Source organism: Gopherus evgoodei, unplaced genomic scaffold (genome assembly GCF_007399415.2).
Source record: "Gopherus evgoodei ecotype Sinaloan lineage unplaced genomic scaffold, rGopEvg1_v1.p scaffold_77_arrow_ctg1, whole genome shotgun sequence".
NCBI lineage: Eukaryota > Metazoa > Chordata > Testudines > Testudinidae > Gopherus > Gopherus evgoodei.
The window spans coordinates 104,497-116,577 of NW_022060098.1; the positions used below are offsets into that span (position 1 = coordinate 104,497).

The 12,081-nt window shown below is 51.0% G+C and overlaps 1 non-coding gene across 1 annotated transcript; it reads right to left on the reverse strand.

Moving 5' to 3' along the window:
- Positions 1-5,781: 5,781 nt before the first annotated feature.
- TRNAK-CUU lies at positions 5,782-5,855 on the reverse strand. The gene has a single exon. It is a non-coding gene; the product is annotated as a tRNA-Lys (tRNA).
- Positions 5,856-12,081: the final 6,226 nt, after the last annotated feature.

The following is a 12,081-nucleotide window of genomic DNA, read 5'->3' on the forward strand; positions in this document are numbered from 1 at the left end:
AGTATGTCAAAACTGGTGTTGCAGGTCAGCCATTCGAATCCAGCAAATGTCAATTAAAATCTCCATTCCAACTTAAAAAACCAAAACAACCCAATAAACCAAAACAGTCACCGCCTGAAACAAACCTGCACAGAAGCAAAATTAAACCTGTGCCAACATTGGAACAAATGATGTAAATGTCTAATTCTAACTTCTTGTTTCTTGCAGGAGGAAAGTGTTTTGCACCCCAGTAACCAGGCTATCACTGCAGCTTTCCTTTCACGAAATAAGATTTTTACCAAATATAAATTGCCCTCAAATTTCTCTAAGAGAAATTGAAATTGTATCTTTGCACTAATATCCCAAGTGTGCAAGTCCATCCCCTCAGAGCAGCCCCACACCCTGAGCCCAGGGGAGAATCCCAACTAGTTTGGGCATTTGTAACCCTGGGGCCTGAAGCTGATGAGAGAAAGGGAAGTGAGCCATCTTGGAGCTTTCCGATACCACCTGCTGGGAGCACAGGGAATTGACTGAGCGACGTCCTGGCTGATTTTGACCTTGTTCTCCACCAGCAGGCTCCACTGGAGAGCTCGGGAGTGACATGACCATGGGAGCACCCTATGTACATATTAAAATCTGGCATTTGGGGGCCATTGGGGTGAAATGTGGGTACTTTTGGGGTTGGGTCCCACATGCGAAGGGATGTGGACAATTTGGAGAGGGTCCAGCGGCGGGCAATAGAAATGATTAGGAGGCTGGGGCACATGACTTACGAGACCCTACAGGCCATATCCTGTATGTTAAGCTAAGGCAAGGTTAGCATATCTATATTGTGACCTTTTACTAAGAAAGCAAAGTTGACCTGTATCTTGTTACTTAAATAGATAAGTACTCACGCCTGTCTAAGACCTTTACTTAGACCAATCGACAATGGAGAATGGCATAGGGTTTTTTTTTCAGTATTCTACCCACAGACTTAACAGGTACAACACAAGGGAACTTATGTGCATATGTACATGTCATCAACATGCACAAACATACTAGCCTGTGAAGTAAGCGTACCCTAACGTTTTGTGGGTGAGGAATGAAATTTGGGCATAGGAGGAAGGATTTCCGGTACTTGTGCCCTATAAAAGAGGTAGCCCACCTCACTAGAGCACTTCACTCTATCATTCTGACTTACTTCCTCCACTCTCTCTCTATGTACTAGCAGTAGGCTGTACTTGTTCTTAAACTTTAAGTTTCAAGGGAACTAGGCTAAGCTCCATTTCCGTAAGTTTTTATTCTTTGTTTATTAGGTTTTGATTTTAAGTTTAACTTAGTCAAGTAAACCCTAAGTAACAGTAGCTTTTTCTAAGCGCTGCATCTTTCACTCAAGAATTGAGAAACCTGAACTGCAAGGCTGGTTCTGTGTCTCTTACCACCAGGTTATCAAGGAATTGTGGTAAGAGACATTAACCAAAACTTTGTTGCATATAATGCCCTATGTATCTATTGAATAGCAGTAAAGCAACTGTAACTTTGTAACTCAATTAAATTAAATAAAATGTAAGCTAATAAATTAAATTTTCATCATATTATCCAAATTAATATTATTAGTACACCCTAAATCAGGGTACATGGGACAGAGAGTTGGAGTGCAGGTGGATGAGGGCACTGGCCCTGGGAGTGCAGGCTCTAGGGTGGGGTTAGAATGAGAGGTTCAGGGTGCAGTAGAGGGCACGGGGTTAGGGCAGAGAATTGGGCTGTCAGGGCTCTGGAACAAGACCAGGAAAAAGAGAATTGAGGTGAAAGAGGGAGATCAGGCTAGAGCAGAAAGTGGTGGGGGAAAAAGAAGTTTGAGCTGTAGGTGGGAAGAAAAAACTCAACCCCCCTCTTATCAGGGCATCTAAGAACTAGATGAAAGACATCTCTCCCCCACTGCAATAGCAACTCCAGTGGGCCTGGGCTGAGGGGAGAACTCCTCTCCCCAGCAGCTCCAGCTGGTTTGGGCTACAGACATCTTGCCTCCACAGATCTGGTGTTCTTGAGCTGGGACAGGGGAGGGGCTCCTCTCCTCTCCATTTGGGACATGGCGGGATGAGAGATGTGACAGAGCTTTACGGGAAATCATTATTTGCCTGATTCATGTGCCAGTCCTAGTCTCTGCTGACCCAAACAAGCCATTTATCCTGCATGCTGATGCCAGTTTGGAGGGTTTGGGAGCAGTCTCGTACCAGGAAGTGGAAGGCAAATGTAAATCTGTAGCCTTTGCCAGCTGAGGACTGTCTGATAGCGAAACTTGCTATCCCATCCACCAGCTGCAGTTCTTGGGCTTGAAATGGGCCATCACTGAGAACTTTGGAGACTACTTGTGTGGTGCTCAGTTTCAGGTATGGACAGAGAACAATCCACTGACTTATGTGTTAACAAGGGCTAAGCTGGATGCTGCAGGGCAGAGATGGGTGGCTACTTTTGCTAGCTGTGACTTCAGCATTCAATACCAATGATTTGGTATAATAGGGAGTGTGATTTACCAGGAGCACCAATTCTTGGTTGTGGGGAGGATGTAAGCAGGGTCAGAATGAACTCTACCCTGACATCTGTTGGTGATGTGTTGTAAAAGTCTTTTGTTGCTGATGTGCATGGTCACACCCACCCCGCATTGCATGATGGGGGTGCTTGTCCAAATGGTCATTTCGGCTGCTGTGAGATCCCCAATCTCTTTCTTATTAGGGCAGGAGTAATAAAGTGTAGTTATCCTGGTGATATGAATCAAGGACAGTAGAACGGTCCTTAGCAGGTCATGCTTTTGGGAGTCACCCGAACCTACATATATCTCATTAGGCAAGGGACATGGGTTCCAAAGCATAGTGAAATAAAAAAAGGTGAAAATGAATATTTAAATTTAGTACTATGGGTCTTTTCTGAAGTTTCTAACTGCAGATTTTATGGCTTCTTTTCTTTTCTAGTTTAAAAATAAAGCTCTTTGTGATTGTAGTACAAATTCAGTTCTATGCTACAGACCTAAGATCACTAATAGTTAAGTATAAGTTTTAGATGTACTTAGAGTGGGGGGTTCTGATCTCACTTACACACTGAAAGTTGTAAGCAACTTCACAGTTAGGTAAAATGCTCTTTTCCACTCTGACTGCATGGAAATTTTGCAGGTTGGACTCAGGGAATGCAGCTGGGGGGCAGGACTGTTGTGGCACATGCCCCATTTCTGCAACCAACATTTGCTACCTCACTCCATAATGCCACACACAGAGCGACCTTTTACCGTTTAGAACCAGAATATATCACAGAAGAGATCTAATAGCATAAGCTTAAGGTGAGTGACTGTAGCACTAACAGCAATTTTAAGAGATTCAAAAATGTCTCTGTCTTTACACACCAGGAACAGCAAAAAGGAAATCAACTAAAACAACCACAGACAGCTAAACACCCATTCTTACCTCCCACATGCTTTTGGCATTTGGAACCCATACCCCTTAATGGTGAGTACTTTTCAGGTGAGGGTGAAGCTGAAGGCTTAACTGAAAACAGTTTAAGAAGTGCTCCCGTCTCTGGCACTCAGCTATCCAGCTCCCAATGGGGTCCAAACCCCAAATAGATCCCTTTTACCCTGTAGAAGCTGTAATATCCTGTGACCAGGACAGCTGCCTAGCAGACTGCGCATCTGCCTGCCAGCGTGAGAGCGCATAAGGTGCTAATCCAGATAGTGGTGGCTGAGTGGCAGCCGTCATGAAAAACCAGCAGAATGGTGCAGCAAAAGTGTGCTGGGCCCATAACCCAGAGATTAATGGATCAAAGCCATCCTCTGCTACATGTGTGCTTGCTTCTTTTCCCTCAGGGCCTTCCAGCAAGGCAGTGACCAGCAGAGCACCAAGAGCCTAGGCCATGAGGCTACCTGGACTGAAGGCAAGAGGCAGGCCTGGGTATGGCGAGGGCCTCCTGTCCTGGAATGAGGCTGCAGTACTTCCTGGTCCCCTTTTCCCACCCACACTGGCAGGCAGCGTGTGCTGCGGGAGAACAGGAAGGAGGCTCTCGGGACACCAGGCAGTGCTGTGTGTGTGGCTGTCAGGGGAAAGAGCCTAGGCTCCTGACTCAAACTGCCATTGACTGGCGTGGCTCTGCACACCGTCAGCCAGGGCAGGCCAGGCTGCGGACGTGACTCAGGCGTGAGTAGCATGGCCGCGCTTTCCTGACAAGGCGTGAGGCAGGCCAAGAGCTTTGCACAGCCTACAGGGAAGTGGGAGGGAGGCGTCTTTGAGCCGGCGTGTCTCGTCTGCTTCTCCTTTGCCACTTGGGCGGAGGCGGGGAGAGAGCGAAATGTTCCTGGCTGAAAGTTTTTGTGCTCGGCCTTGAGGATTAAACCTGAGCCTCTGGAACAGCTGCTGGGAGATGGGTTTCTGAATGACATCCAGCCCGGTCTTCGGGCCACTAGCTGAACGCACTGAGGCCAAGAGGCAGCAAAATGGGACCTTTGAGGCTCCCCGCAGGCAGGGCCAGCTTTAGGAAGTGCGGGGCCCAATTCGAACATATTCGGCGGGGCCCCGGCAGGGATGACTAAAAAAAAAACCATGTAAATAAAAGCCTTTCATTTCTTAGCAGCCGGTTCCCTGTAAAAAGTTCTGATTTAAGGGATGTGCCACAGTATGTATTTTTTGTACCAATAGGGTTACCATACATCCATATTTTTAAAAATTTCTCCCAGATGGTCTATTTAAGAACCAAAAAGCTGGACATGTCCAGGAAAATACGGATGTATGTTAACCCTACCTAAAATTCTTTTTTAAAAAGATGGGCCTGAACTAGAAATGAGCTCCGTTTCACATGTGTGGGTCCCCGCCACTCCCTGGGGGTGTGCTAGGGTGACCAGATGTCCCGATTTTATAGAGACAGTCCCGATTTGGGGGGTCTTTTGCTTATATAGGATCCTATTACCCCCCACCCTGTTCCAATTTTTCACACTTGCTGTCTGGTCACCCTAAGGTGTGCACATGTGTGGGTCACAGCTGTTCACTGCCCCTCTCATTGCAGCGTGTGTGCAGGGTTACTGCCCTGGGAACTGCAGGGCACCAGTGGACATGGGGCTGGCTGGAGGCAGGGCAGGGGCTGACTGGAGGTAGTGTCTGGCTGCAAGCAGGGCAAGGCGTGCGGGGCTGGCTGCAGACAGGACAGGGGGTGCAGGACTGGCTGCAAATGGGCTGGCTGCAGGCAGGGCAGGGTGTGTGGGACTGGCTGCTGACAGGGGCTGGCAGCAGGCAGGGGGATGTGGGGTGGAGTGGGCTGGTTGGCTTCAGGCAGGGCCTCAGGGGAGTGCACAGGGGTTGGCAGGCCTGGAGACAGAGGAGTGTGGGACTGGCTGGCTTAAGGCAGGGGAGTGCGGCAAGGGTTGACTGGAGACAGGGCACGGGGCTGGTGCAGGCAGGGCAGGGGGTGCAGCAGGGGCTGGCTGTGGGTACAGCCTACCCTGTACGGTAAGTGCCCCCTCCTCCACCAAGGTAGCAGCAGCAGCCCAGGGCTTGGGGGCTATTTAAAGGGACTGGGGCTCCCCTGCTTCCACCGCCCCAGCCCTTTGAATAGCCGCAGGAGCCCTGGGGAAGTGTCAGGGCTCCGGGGGCTGTTTAAAGGGCCAGGGCGGTAGAAGCAAGGGGAGCCCCAGACTTTTTAAATTGCCCCCTGGGGAAGCTGGGCCACCCTAGTACAGTGCACCAGCAGGGCTTGGGTGCAGGGCCCGATTCAGGGGAATTGGTTGAATTGGCCTAAAGCCGGCCCTGCCCGCAGGAAAGCAAGGAAGTAGCACAGGCTTATCACTGTCCCTGGGTGGGCTTGAACCACCATCCTTTCAGTTAAGAGCCAAACGTGCTGACCCATTGCACCACAGAGACACAGACAGGCCAGGCTGTATGGAGCACAACAGTCAGGAATCAGCTCAGGGTCCGGTCTAGCACATGCATGCAGTGGTTGGACAAGCAACAGCAAGGAACTGGACTGGTGCGGAGTGAAAGATCTGTGGGAAGGAACCGAAAATAGTACTGGGGCTGCAGTACAGGGCTTGCATACACTTTCTTTGGCCTGTTTTGCTGGAAGAGTTAGCAGGGCAAGCTTGTTAGTCACAGGTAAGGGGGTGAGTTTATGCAAATTCTGGACTCTGGGACCACAGCTGGGGTGGGACAGGCACAACTTTTGTGGCACATGCACCCTCTCTACAACCAACCTTCGTTACTTCACTCCATAACAGCACACACAGAGCAACCTTTTACCTTTCAGCACCAAAATATACTGTAGAAGAAATCTAATAGCATAACTTTAAGATGAGAAACTTCAGTACTAACAACAATTCTAAAGATATTCAAAAATATCTCTGTCTTTAGACAACAGACACAAAATCAATCAGACCAAGAACAAACATCTATTCCTACTTCCCACACACTTGGGGGGGGGGGGTTGGAACCCATACCCCTTAATGATGAGTCCTTTCCAGGCGAGGGGCAAGCTCTCAGGCCTCAAATGCCAGGTACAGTTACTCTCTCCTTGATCCAAACTAAACAGGAAAATACACTTGATTACTCCTGCCCCAATAACAAAGAGATGGGGGATCCCACAGCAGCTGAAATGACCATTTGGACAAGCACTCCCCTCATGCAATCTGGGGTGGGTGTAACCATGCAAATGACATCAGCCCCAAAAGGCCTTTACAACAGATCACCAACAGATGGCAGGGTAGAGTTCATACCGACCCTGCTTAAACTAGATTGTGGCAAAGATTAAAAAACACTGAATGTTAAAACTCACCAAACGCGGGTGAATCCATTCTCATTGTCGTACCCGCTTCTTAAACTCCACACCTGAACGTAGCCCTCACATGGACAACATACCCTCCTAACTCAGTGTCTGTACGTTAACCTTTTACCCCCAGTCAGGGCTATTGCAGATTCTGTATTCCTTACGCCACCCGATCTTAAACCGAACTTCGCACCCCCTGGGTAATCTGTACATTGTTCCCTGATCACCAGAAACTTCTACACCTAAATGCTGTACCGTACACCTTTTTCTTCTTTGAACGTCATCTTACTAAAATGTTGACATTTGTTCGAGATCCCGGCTCCTGTTCCCTTGCAAGGCATGTGCCTTTGCTCCAGGTTTTAGTCTGCTAATACAGCGGGGGCAGGGTGGGGGCCGATTGAGCCAGAGGCGCTTGCCTGCTGCAGACACGGATCAAAGGCTGAACCTCATCCCCCACGAGCTGAAGGCTTAATTGAAAACAGTTTAAGCAGTACTCCCGTCTCCGGCACTCAGCTACCCAGCTCCCAATGGGGTCCAAACCCCAAATAGATCCTTTTTACCCTGTAGAAGCTGTAAAAGCCTGTGACCAGGGCAGCTGCCTAGCAGCCGGCGCATATGCCTGCCAGCGTGAGAGCTCGTAAGGCACTAATCCAGATAGAGGTGGCTGGGTGGCAGGGGGAGTAAAGAGCCAGCAGAGTGGTGCAGCGGACATGTGCTGGGCCCATAACCCAGAGGTCAATGGATCAAAGCCATTCTCTGATACACGAGCACTTGTCTCTTTTCCCTCTGGGCCTTCAAGCGATCAAAACCCTCGGCTTGCGGGCCCAGCTCTGTCTGCCATGTGCCTGGGCAGCAGCAGGACAGTCTCAAGAGAGCAGCTCCCACCCATTATCTCTTGTAGTGGAAAGGAAGTAGAATTGTGGTTGGACTTTTGCTATTTCTGTTCAGGGAATCAGTGGCTGTGAGGCAACCCTTACTGATAATGGCAGGGGAAGAGTTCTCTCTTCTGCATTGATGCTGCAATTTTTTGTTGTGCCCTTTCTCTCCCCCTTCAATGCAGGCAGGTAGGCTTGGTGGCTTGGGGATGTGGGTCAAGCTTGGTTTCTTTTGGCAGACACCTGGTTGAGAACTGGTGCTCTACGGTCTTGTCTAAACTGACCAGCCCTAATGTCTGTAGCCTCGTCTCATACTTTGGAAGCCTTTTATTTACCCCTTTCCACTGCAAAAACGACTATTTAGTCCTACTCTTTCTTTCCAAGCTGCTAACCAGTTACTGATGCATGAGAGGGCCCCAGCCATCTGGAGTAGCTTGTGACTGTGAGTGGCAACCTCAGGGCAGATTGTTAAGAAGCAGAGCACAATCCCCAAACTGGTTGTGTGTTCTAGACTTACGTTTCACCAAGTGTCAGATTCTGGATGACACCCCTTTTATGACTTTTTAAAGCAAACTTGCTATTTTTGCATCATTTGAGCATTCTATGCAGAGGACTAGAAATGTTTCTATTAACCTGAATGTTAGATCATTTTAACATTGGCTGGAATCACAATGTTAAATTAGTTCTTATGACTTTAATAACTGATACTTCCTCTATCTCAGGACTAGCTATTAAACTGATTTTTGGACTAGGGAGATGGAATAGCAGCTTCCTCCATCCCTTGCACACATCACCCTGTTACTGTGGCACTGAACCCCCAGGAGCGGTGGACCTCCCTATGGGGAGAATATCGTGGTTGAAGAGCAGCGAAGAAAAATGGTGTTGTCTGTGTTCCCATTTGGTTTGTTCTGAGTATGGTTTTGAGTCGTTTGTAACTCTTTCATCAGTTATTAGTAACATCTTATTATCAGGCCTCTGAACTGAAAGGCTGCTCTTGCAGGTTTTACTTTGTCGTTGTTTGTAGGTCAAACAGCCGCTTTCTTAGGCCTCGTCTACACTACGCATTTAAACCGAATTTAGCAGCATTAAAACGAATTAACCCTGCACCCGTCCACACAATGAAGCCCTTTATATCGATATAAAGGGTTCTTAATACCGATATCTGTACTGCTCCCCGACGAGGGGAGTAGCGCGGAAATCGGTATTGCCATGTTGGATTAGGGTTAGTGTGGCCGCAATTCAATAGTATTGGCCTCCGGGCGGTATCCCACAGTGCATCCTTGTGACCGCTCTGGAAAGCAATCTGAACTCGGATGCACTGGCCAGGTAAACAGGAAAAGCCCCGCGAATTTTGAATTTCATTTCCTGTTTGCCCAGCATGGAGCTCTGATCAGCACAGGTGGCGATGCAGTCCCAAACCCAAAACGAGCTCCAGCGTGGACCGTCTGGGAGGTACTGGATCTGATCGCTGTATGGAGAGACAAATCTGTTCTATCAGAGCTCCGTTACAGAAGACGAAATGACAAAGCATTTGAAAAAATCTCCAGGCTATGATAGACAGAGTCCACAGCCGGGACTCAGCACAGTGCTGCGTGACAAGCGTAACGGAAAGCCAAAGAATCAAATGGACGTTCATGGAGGGAGGGAGGGGAGACTGAGGACTCCAGCGATCCCACAGTCCCCGCAGTCTTTGAAAAGCATTTGCATTCTTAGCTGAGCTCCCAATGCCTGAACAGTCAAACACATTTTCCCAAGTGTTTCAAGGGACCCTGGAGCTAGGCAAAGGGGTCCAACGGGCAGGGCCCCTGGAGCTAGGTTTAGGGGCCCTAGAGATAGGGCCCCTTGAGCTAGGGTTGGGGGACCCATGCATAGGGCCCCTTGACCTAGGGTAAAGGGCCCCATGGGTAGGGCCTCTGAAGCTAGGGTTAGGGGACCCAGGGGTACAGGGCCTGCAGATAGGGTTAAGGGTCCCATGAGAAGGGACCTTGGAGCTAGGGTTAGGGGCCCCACGGGAAGGGCCGTTGGAGCTAGGGTTAGGGTTCCCACATGTAGGGACCCTGGAGCTAGGGCTAGGAGCCCCAGGGACGGGGCCACAGGAGCAAGGGTTGGGGGTCCCAGGGGTGGGGTGCCTGGAGCTAGTGTTCGGGTGTCTAGGGGTGGGGCCCCTGGAGCTAGGGTTAGCGGCCCCATGGGCAGGGCACCTTGAGCAGGGGTTTGGATCCCCAGCAATGGGGCCTCTGGAGCAAGGGTTAGGGGTCCAAGGGGTGGGACCCATGGAACTAGGGTTAGGGGTCCCACTGGTAGGGCCCCTGAAGCTAGAGTTAGGGGACCCAGTGGTAGGGCCCATGCAGCTAGGGTTTGGAGCCCCAGAGATGGGGCCCATGGAGCTAGGGATAGGGGTTCCAAGAGTGGGGCCCCTGGAACTAGGGTTAGAGGCCCCACGGGTAGGGCCCCTGAAGGTAGGGTTAGGCACCCCAGGGGTAAGGCCCCTGGAGCTAAGATTAGGGGTCCCACGGGTAGGTCCCCTGGAGCTAGGATTATGGGTCAAATGGGCACGAAGCCAGGAGCTAAGGTTAGAGCTCCCGCAGGTAGGACCTCAGGAGCTAGGGTTAGGGGCCCCACGGATAGGGCCCCTGGAGCTTGGGTTAGGGATCCTAAGGGAAGGGCCTCTGGAGCTAGGGTTAGGTGCCCCACGGGCAGGAGCCCAGGAGCTAGATTTAGGGGCCCCAAGGATGGGGCTCCTGGAGCTAGGGTTAAGGTCCCCACGGGTAGGGCCCATGGAGCTAAGGCTAGGGGCCCCATGGGGAGGTCCCATAGAGCTAGGGTTAGGGTCCCCACGGGTAGGGCCCCTGGAGATAGGGTCAGGGGCCCCAGGGATAGAGCCCCTGGAGCTAGTGTCAGGGACTCTAACCCCCAGATGGCAAAGTTAGTTGTCTGACCGCGAGAGAGACAGGCAACACCAGCAAGGTCCGATCAAAAGCTCTTTATTGACAAGTGCACGCATCAATATAGAGCAGCTCGTCTCCCGAGAGAACCAGCCCGCTCTTTAAATCTTAGTATAAGCCTATATAGACAGTTCTGTCGCGTCATAAATTATTCACTGGAGCAACCCACTCCCTTCTTTTAACAACTAGAAACTAGACACCTTTAGTATACATACATACCTAAAGTTAGAAATGTAGGGGAGTTAAAAACAAACAACGAACAAAACCAGGGAGTGAAAACAAGGAGGCTGGGAAACTAGGGCTCTTATCAGTTCTTCGAAGGAGCTGCCCTAACACAGCACATCTGGTACTATGCCAGGAATGCAGCTTCTCGCTTATCTCACTTTTTCCCAGCGCTTGTGAGACATGCTGCTGCTTCTCAGTGTTTTCCACTCAGGAATTACCCAAAAACCTCTGTTAGCCTGACTTTGGTCAGGTTGGCATACCTGGTTTTGTCTGCAATATCTTTATTCAGGCCTAACACTAGGGATAGGGGCCCCACGAGTACGGTTCCTGGAGCTAGGACTCGGGGCCCAAGGGGTATGCCCCCTGGAGCTAGGGATAGGGGTCACAAAAGTAGGGCCTTTGGAGCTAGGGTTAGGGGCCCAACGGGTGGGGTACCTGAAGCTAGGGATAAGAGCCCCATGGGTAGGGCCCCTGGAACTAGGGTTAAGGGTCCCAGGGATGGGGCCCCTGAAGCTAGGGTAAAGGGTCCCAGGGGTGGGGCGCCTGGAGATAGGTTTAGGGGCCCGACGGGTATGGCCCCTGCAGCTAGGGTTAGGGGCCCCAATGGTAGGGCCACTGGAGCTAGGTTTGGGGGTCCCACGGGTAAGGACTCTGTAGCTAGGGTTAGATCCCCATGGGTTGGGCCCCTGGAGCTAGGGTTAGAAGCCATAGGGATGGAGCCCTTGGAGCTAGGGTTAGGGGTACTGGGGGTCAGGCCCCTGGAGCTAGGGTTAGGGGCCCACGCATATGGCATCTGGAGCTAGGGTTAGGGGACACAGGGGTAAGGCCCCTATAGCTAGGGTTAGTGGTCGCATGGGTAGGGCCTCTGGAGCTAGGGTTAGGGGCCCTACGGGCAGGGTGCCTGGAGCAAGTGTTAGGGACCCCATGGGTAGGACCCTTGGAACTAGGGTTAGGAGCCCCAGGTATGGGGCCCCTGGAGCTAGGGTTAGGGGATGCAGGGGTGGGGTCCCTGGAGCTTGGGTTAGGGGCCCCACGGAGAGGGCCCCTGGAGATAGGGTTAGTGGCGCAAGGGGTAGGGCCCCTGGATCTTTGGTAACAGACCCAAGGGGTAGGGCCCTGGAAGCTAAGGTTAGGGTCCCATAGGTAGGGCCATTGGAGCTAGGATTATGATTCCCACATGTAGGGCCCCTGGAGCTAGGGTTAGGGTTCCCAGGGGTGGGGCCTCTGGACCTAGTGTTAGGGGCACCACGAGGACGGCCCCTGGAGCTAGGGTAAGGTCCCAT